Source organism: Papaver somniferum, chromosome 6 (assembly GCF_003573695.1).
Source record: "Papaver somniferum cultivar HN1 chromosome 6, ASM357369v1, whole genome shotgun sequence".
NCBI lineage: Eukaryota > Viridiplantae > Streptophyta > Magnoliopsida > Ranunculales > Papaveraceae > Papaver > Papaver somniferum.
In genome coordinates, this window is record NC_039363.1 from 152,529,889 (window position 1) to 152,539,183 (window position 9,295).

At 33.7% G+C, this 9,295-nt stretch overlaps 1 long non-coding RNA gene across 1 annotated transcript; it reads right to left on the reverse strand.

Annotated features, from left to right (window-relative positions):
- Positions 1 to 4,745, reverse strand: LOC113286319. Its single transcript, XR_003329219.1, has 4 exons — positions 4,657 to 4,745; positions 1,579 to 1,756; positions 1,235 to 1,380; positions 1 to 344 (listed from the first exon to the last, which is right to left on the reverse strand). It is a non-coding gene; the product is annotated as an uncharacterized LOC113286319 (long non-coding RNA).
- Between the last annotated feature and the right edge of the window lie 4,550 nt (positions 4,746 to 9,295).

Genomic DNA, 9,295 nt, shown 5'->3' on the forward strand with positions numbered 1-9,295 from the left:
CATAGGGATTTACTGGAATCTACACTATAAACAAGTTATATCAGAACGGAAAAAACTATACTTCAAGATTACATTGAAATTTCATGATAATATCTCTTGCAGCCTTGAAAAAATGCACCATACACAAGCACTCATGATTGAGTTTCTCTCACCTAAGGAGTATCTTCTGTAATAGGCATTTTCAATGGCTCACCGTACATCGCACATGTACTCGAATAGTGCTGCTATTGCCTCTAGTACTACCAGGTGTTCTATGTTATGTATACGAGTTGTAGCCTTCCAGGTTCAGGTAATTGCTCCTGGAGAACCTTAACAGCACAGAAGTTTCCCCGACAGAGATTATCCTGTAAAGAATGGAGATAAAATAGAAGTGAATTCCAAGCTGTCATTAAAACCATCATCATGCATGACACTTAGTAGATGCTCATAAAGTTTGTGAGTATCTAGATGCGCCACTATTGTAAGTTGAAATGAGTCTATTAGAAGTTGGAGAACAGCATGTGACTCTAACTATTGTAACCGATAAAGCCCGCTCCTCCTGTAGGCTCTAACTAAAACATGACTCACCCCTGGTTCCTTGCCAGAGAACTGAAGAAGAAGTTGTGTGGAAAAGAAGTGTGAGGATGCAATATATCAAAGAACCAAACAAATACTATGAAATATAAAGAAGCTCCATAGTAACATTTTGTTTGTTCGTCAAAAACTTCCCAGGGTTGGGGGTAGTAAAACTAGATGAGTTCTTCAGAATATATATACACAGAACAGTTAACATGGCAGCCAACAAAAATTTTCCAGCAAAATTTCTTTTCTTTTATGTTTGTGGGTAATCCATGCCTACAAAACCACTCAAATACTTTAGTGATGCATAATGGAAGTCCTTAGTTTACAAACGAAGAAGGGATATATTCCCTCACAACTGAATGAAAAGGAAAACCTAATGTCCAGTGGGCTTAACCACTTGCAAAAGATTGAAGAATCTAAAGACTCAATTTGCTAATGTATTTGTTCATCTCCTATTTGCAAGTTGCAATACATGCGCTTACTATTATTTGGTGCGGCGATGAGCAGTGCAGCTGCATTTCTAATCCAATATACTTTTTAGAACATCTAAGTTCTAACTTAGTATATATGCAAACTGATTTGATTTTGTGATTATTTCTATCGCAGGCCTTGATCAAACGAAGTAACAAAATGCACCATAAACAAGCAATCAAACTGATTTAATTTCTCTCACCTGAGTATCTTCTGTAATAACTAATAAGCATTTTCAATGGCTTGCCATGTGTTGCACATGTACTCGAATAAATTAACGTCTTCACCCCGTGTGCTTCCATTGCCTCTAGTACTACTAGGGTGTTCGATGTTATGTTCTGATAATACCTGCACAGAACAGTTATCTCCAGGTTACTTCACTCCGGCAATGCCAGTCTGTCTAAGCTAGAAAACATTCAAGATAGCATTTTCGAGTCGATACACTTTGAGTGTTGGAAAACCAAATAGCTAACTGGTTCAAGAGTGCTTTGTCCCACATATGCGACAACAACCGCGAAATGCATTCTCCAGGAAGATTTTATTTACCTGAACCAATTATTAAGGAAACAATCACATTTTACGCATACATAATGGCCAAAAAACTATCAACACCAGGTTCAAGACTGGAAGATTAAGGAGCGTATATGAAATGCAGCCTTCCAGGTTCGGGGAATTGCTCCTGAAGAACCTTAACAGCACCAAAGTTTCCCCGAGAGAGATTATCCTGTAAAATGGATATATAGAATACAAGTCAATTCCAAGCTATTATTAAAACCATCAACATTCCCGAAACCTAGTAGACGCCCATAAAGGCAAAAGGAAAACTGACAACAATTCCCAATTCAACCCGAAGCTAATGTCCTGTGGGGCTTAACCACTTACAAAAAAATTGAAAAATTGTATTTGTTCACCTCCTATTTGCAAAATGCCACACTGGCAGTTACTATTATTTAGTGCGACGATAAACACTTCAGCTGCATTTCTGATCCAAGAACCATACGTTTCACAACCGGTAAGTTTTAACTTAGATAAACATGCATGCATTTCCTTTTTTGTAATACTTATCCGCCATAACTGCTACATGATTTTGAGACACTTTTACATCTACAAACTTGTCCACCACACTATTACACCTCCAACAACTTAACAACAAACCATGTTTAGATCAGCACAAGTGAACAAATGCGACAAAAAATCATGAAAATTGTCCACTAGCTCATCACTCGAAGATGATTAGAACAAAAAAAAAAACTTACCTGAGAATGACCAAGGCCTAGGTTATTAAATTTTGATATGTAAATCAAATTCAAGATGGGTATCATTGATATTAGTAAACAGTGAAATTAAATCAATGATAATAATTAAACTACATATTAAAATCATAACGAATAGAAAATAAAAATAGAGACATACGGATATTACGTGGTTCGGCATTAGTGTCCTACGTCCACGGAGAAACCCCTTAGGATGAATAAGATTAATGATCTCCAGAGAGTTTGATCATTCTGGGATGATTACACATGATTCCTATTTATATAGGAAGATAGAAACAATAAACCTAAAGATAGCAACAAACTAACAAACTACATATCTTTGACTAGGCCTATCCAGCTAGCTAGCTGACTAAATATTCCGGATATATTGTGAATATTCCAACATCCCCCTCAAGTTGGACACGGAAAAATTTGTAGTGTTCAACTTGAATAAATCAACCATGAATTATGTAGCTTGACTCCTGGCTGTTGTATTAATCTTTGACCGGAGAACATCGCATTTTCCCAACGACTAACTGTCATCAGTAAATAATAGAAATAGCAGTAACCACTTTTTTTTTTTTTTTAAAAAAATCTTTAACATAAACTTCCATTAGAATCTTATAAAACAGTCACTTGATTTCATTTAGATCCTCTTTGAACAAAAGTATCGAATGTGCAACGGAAGCAGCAAAATAACCTTCTCAACGGCAGCACGTAGTCTTCATTGCCCGATGCCTAATGTTCCCAGAAAGTGTAGCCGAGTGCTTCGTATGTTGATTACTAACCAAGGAAAGACATGATAGGCACACCAACAACGTGAATGATTGGATAACGGGGTTTGAAGAATGTTTAAAAAAGTGATATGGGTTTGATTTGTTGACGACAAACAGAGATAAGACATACAAACAACTTGTAGTCTTTTATAAAAAATCGACCATACTGAGATACAGAGATGGACATGTAAAATAGTTTTCTTGGACGAAAAACTAACGTTTGAAATAAGATAAGAAAAATGGCGATCTTTAGAGGAGGAAACTCCTGATATTGAGGGAGATTTCCGCGTGATATTGGCCATACTCTTGACGGAAGAAGAGAAAACATTCCTTGATAAAAAGAAAGCAACAACTTAAACGCTGTGTATGATGCCCGTGAATAATAAGATCATGGATACTGTGAACATGGACTTCAGCTCTTCACTGTATTAACAGACCACTAAAGGCCAATGATTGATGTGATCAATTAATTAAAAATTATAATAGCTCTTGTCTAACAAAAGCATAACGCCAAGGATCATGGCATCTGTTGTGGTTAATGATTGATATACAGAAAAGAATATCATGAGAGTATCTTGCCTCGAGGATTTCAAAAAGCAGAAATCCAAGATATTGACGAATTTCACGCGTCATTGTGTTGGGAGATCACAGTAAGAACACGGAAAAAAACTGAGATAATGATCAATTAGGCCGATAATAAATATGACCAATTAGGCCATGAAGGATATATGAGCTCATGAAAATTTTGAGCTGAATATTTTGAGCTTAGATGAGATCTAAAAACAGATATATTTAGACCGTAAACAATAATGATGTTACCAAATCTAAAAAGAGATCATATTTTCAGGAGATAAAAGATGGATATCTCGATAAAGATGATCCATTTATACCCATAATCATATTTTCGGGATTGAATTCTTCTTGGCAAACAAAAACCAAGGAAAAACAAGTAAATTCCGGTGAATGTATAATTGATCATCCACAACGTGTCTGATTGAATCAATTGCAAAATAAAATGGCAATGAAGAAGAAAAAAAAAATCAATAAGATAATCAATTTTCAGTCGAGCCAAATACTGATATTATAGAACTCGTATGAAGATTATAGAACCGAGGAATCTTAGATTTTGTATCTAACCTTAATAATGGAACAGAAAGAGCATCGACTAGTTTAGATGCAAACAAAAGTGAATAATGGAAGAAAGACACTAATCCTTCTCCAAAGTTTGATACCCAATTTTGATGACAAGGAAATTAGATTTTCTGAACTTCCCTGTTATTCAAGATACTACCTTAACATATATGGGCAGCAAAGAAAGTATGAGCACCATGTAAACATCTCATTAAATTCAATGTACAGATAAAAACATCGAACAAGCAAAAAAATGCTGATTGGTGCGAAAATGAAGATTTTAATTTTGTAGCGGAAGCGATTTGAGCGGATCTTCCCGCTCTGATACCATCTTAAATTTTGATATGTAGATCAAATTCAAGATGGGTATCATTGATATTAGTAAACAGTGAAATTAAATCAATGATAATAATTAAACTACATATCAAAATCATAACGAACAGAAAATAAAAATAGAGACATACCGATATTACGTGGTTCGGCACTAATGTCCTACGTCCACGGAGAAACCCCTTAGGGTGAATAAGATTAATGATCTCCTGAGAGTTTGATCATTCTGGGATGATTATACATTTAGAATGATTCCTATTTATATAGGAAGATAGAAACAGTAAACCTAAAGATAGCAACAAACTAACAAATTACATATCTTTGACTAGGCCTATCCAGCTAGCTAGCTGACTAAATCTTCCGGATATATTGTGAATATTCCAACATAGGTCTGTTAAAACCATTTGTCCAAACCCTCTATTAACAAATGACAATTTCAAAGATCCCTAATCTTTGATTATACTTTGATATGTTACCAACAAATAAAAATTCAAATTTCTCAAACAAGGAAAAATCAATTTTTTAGAAAACCCAGTACTACAAATTCATCAAATTACAATAATAAGATCCACCGGGAAACCCAAAAATAACAAAATCAAAATCCAATAAACACCCTTTAACTCCAGAAGAAAGAAGAGGTAAACAAAAATTTATCTGAAACAAACAGAAGTGCGTGCGTTATCCAGAACACCCAAATTCTTAAAGTTTTGATCAATCCCAAAATCAGAAAGCTACGAAATTGAAACCCAGTTTAAAAGGGGTGTTTCTTCCTACAAATGTCAGAGAATGTTTTTGAACCTAATAATGAATGAAAAATGTATGTAATAGAATATATATTATTTGTATTCCCTTATTTAGAGTATGTAGAATTATCTCCATCATAATTCTTATATTTTCCTTAATAAAAAAGACTTTTCTAGAAAACATGATTCTCATGGGAAATTATCCCCAATCTGATATGTTTTGTTTATAATGTGAAGCTTTCAATAACAAGTAATTGAAGGGTAAATGAAAAAGCAGGATATTAGATTCAACTTTCAAGCCAGAAGTTAAAATAACAGCGCTGAATTGGGACACCCGGAAAATAACTAGGGGCCTCACACTATGGGACAAAAAAAAAGGTAATCAAAATATAATTGGAGGTTATCCCTTATCCAAAAAAAATATAATGGCTAAATTGTCCCTTGATGATTAATGTTAATAATTAATTAAGTTAAGTCAATTAGTGTGGTTAGATTAAAATCATATTTTAGAATTTAAATTTGAGAAAAAGGGTTTTCAAAGAAATGTCGTCATCTCAAAATAAGGGTGCTAATGAAGATCCCATTGATTAAAATGAAGAAACTAATTCTCAAAATGAAGAAATAGTCGATCCATAAACACTATGCTAGAACTCAAAGAAAGAGTCGTTAATGTGGACTGATATATATCAAAACGACTCTAGAAAGTCGTCAATTAATTGATACCATCGTTGACGACTCAAATCTACAATTTTTTCGGATTATGAAAAATCGCCATGTTAATATGATGAACACTAACAACTCTAACAAGGATCGTCATATTAACGAATTTCAAAGTTAACGACTCCAACAAGGGTCGTGGAGGAAAGTATTAATTTGGAAAACGTATCAAGGGTCGTTAATGGACAATTCTAACAAAGCTCTTTGTAACAAGGGTCGTTAGCTTTCTTTTCATATTAGCAAGGGTCGTTAGCTTTCTTTTCGTATGAAGCCCATGGAAAACATACAAAGGGTCGTTAGCTTCTAAGTTCTTTGTAGCAAAATCTCTTCTTGACGACCCTTGTTACTTGGGCACCATCTATTGCTTTCTTTTCACATGGAATTGTTAGCTTTTAAAATAGGCACAATTTTTTTGCTTTCTTTTCACGTAGCATCATTAACTTTTAAAATGGGATCGTTCGTAAAGGATCGTAATATGTTTCTATGTTTCGATAACGACTCTAGTTCAGAGAAGCAAAAATGAAAAACCAGTATTAGGGTCGTTATTTCCCTCCCCATATATCCAAACGATTTTTCATAGTCTCTACATGTATATGAAAAATCGTTAGTCTTAAGGACTTTCGGGTTGATGACCCTTTAACTGTAATTGATTTTTTTTCTTCGTGTCGTCAATGGAAGAGAAGATAGTTGAGAGAGGGGGAAGAGATTCCTTTAACATGTAATGGAGGCTTACTATTAACGATGAATAGAATTTTAATTTAAGGGTAAAATAATATTTTCACTATATTTTAGAATCTCCTAACAAGAATGGAGTGGGTATAAATTTTGTGAGACCCCTATAATTATTTTCCCGGGTCCAATTCAAAGCTGTAAAATAATTTCGAAGACCCGATGAACCGGACCCGTTAAATATTTGGACCAAGGTCCATAAGAAGATTCCTTTTATCTCCTTTGTGCGTCAAAACTAACTAATCTTATCAATTTACTAAAGCACAGTGGTGTAGGCCCTTCCGGGAACAGATCTACACCATGGATTGACCTCTTCTTTCATCCGTAGCCGTCATTTGTCTTTCAATTTTTGGAGAGACAAAGAGTGATCAGGATTGAATTTAGAGAACACAAAGAAGGGTCATGATTGTATTTTCGGATTTTATTGGTTTGAATTCTTGCGGTTTCAACTCAGAGGATAGAACCTTATCGTGTAGGTTGTTCACCAGTTAACTATCCACGTATCTCTAACTCCTCTTAACTCCCTAAACCACCACAGTATATATCTATGGGAGAAAAATTGGGAGTGAGAATTATGTGAGGAAGAAGGTTTGTAAGGAGAGTTGGGTTGCTGGTTAATACATTTTGAAAACATGACCCATTATTTGTGTTCACAGCAGACGTAGAAGAAGGAGAAAACTGAAAATATAATTTTTTTTTTATAAGAAAAGTTGAAAACATGATACATTAGATACTCTCTTTATTCATTTTTATTAGATATCTGCACGATCCTCCTTTTGTTTGTTTCTATTTTTTCCTAGGTGTCTGTTATACAGGTGGTTCATATAACTACCCAAAGGATAGAAAAACTGCAAATCAGTTCTGAACTTCTAATTAGTTCCCCCTAATAAGTTTTGTTCTTCCTCTCTGTTGAAATATATTCCCCATATACAAGATATCAATGTAACCGTGAAGAGAAGATATCGAGGTGTCCGTGCAATGTCCATGAAGAGAAGATATTAGAAGATAATTATAGATTACAAGATCAAAATTATTAAATGTAATTTTTATATTTTCCTAAATATTTACCTAGTCAAGATATTTTAGTTAAGGTAATATGTTTTTTTTTATATCACACTATAAATAAGAGCGTGAATGTAAATGTAAAGTTCATCCCAGAATGATCAATATCTGGAGATCAATAATCTAAATCACCCTACGGGGTTTCTCAGCGGACGTAGGCGTTAGTGCCGAACCACTTTAATTCCCTTGTCTTCTTCTTTATTTTATGTTTGGCTTATCTTACTTAATCGGTGATCCGTCTCGATGGTACCCATAATTTATTATGGTATCAAAGCGGGGAGATCCGCTCAAATGCTTCCGCTATCTATTTTTCTTGTTATCATTTTCACTGATTTTGTTTGGATTAAACTTCACTAATTATCTATAGATGATTATTTTTTTTATGTTTTCCATCAAAGTTATTTGATTTTTTTTTGTGATATTTATCAAAGACTATTTGCTCCATCAACAGTCGGATTATATCATAAAAAAAATTGGTTTGTGGAAACATATCTTTCTGAGAAAAAGGTTATGCTTCACATCTTTGTCAACAACTATTTTTGCTACGGGTTAGAAGTAAGTTGTTTTCTTTCCTGCTCTCGTCCCATATCTTACGGTTTTAATCATCAAGTTAGAATCCATTTATATGGGTCTTCCTCAAAATCTTTCAGAATCAGTTTTTCACTCAGAAAACTCTCTTTGATGATCAAATATTTATTTTATATTGATCTTTATCCAAGATATTATTATTCATATCTTACTTCAGTTTTATGATCTAATATTCCTCAAAAAATTTAGTTCATCATTTTACTGTTAACAAAATATCTATTCTTACCAAACTCTGGTAATTAATATTTTCTGGACATGTTTTCCATATTTTTCATCTTTATCCTGGATAATCATCTTTATTTCCGAATATATTTCCAAATATACACAGAAAATATATTTTATATTCTCTCCTCAGATTATGTAACATCATTTTGTTACAATAATATTCTCTCCATTTGTTTGGGTTTCGATATTGCAAACTCACAGTAGCAATTGTTGTTCTACATATTCATGGTGTTCCACCATAGATCATCAATGGTTCACATCCATAGCCATTGCAGTGGCTATTTTGTCAAATCTATAAATTCTCCTGCCTTTTTGGTACTCTATTTTACATCAATTTTTTTATTTCTGCATATGGGTTACAGATTGGAGAGTCAAGATTTTATGCTCATTATTGGCTCATAATTCTTATCAGTGAACAAATATAATATTATTTCTTGTTCTCTCTCAACTTCATGAATTTTCTTCTCATAGTTTATGACTATGCATGGGTAACAAACATAGACCCATTCGTTACTCAAAGTTACCATTCAAACTATGTATATGTATTAGTTTAACTACTAATTCATCGTTGGTATCATAGAAAATTTTAAATTCTCCTTTTCCGTTTCCTGAGAATTTAATTCCGGATATATTTCTTATTTTCGAGAATATCCAGTTATTTTGGTAATATAGTTTACACCAAATATTTTCTTTATTTTCTGAAATTTTC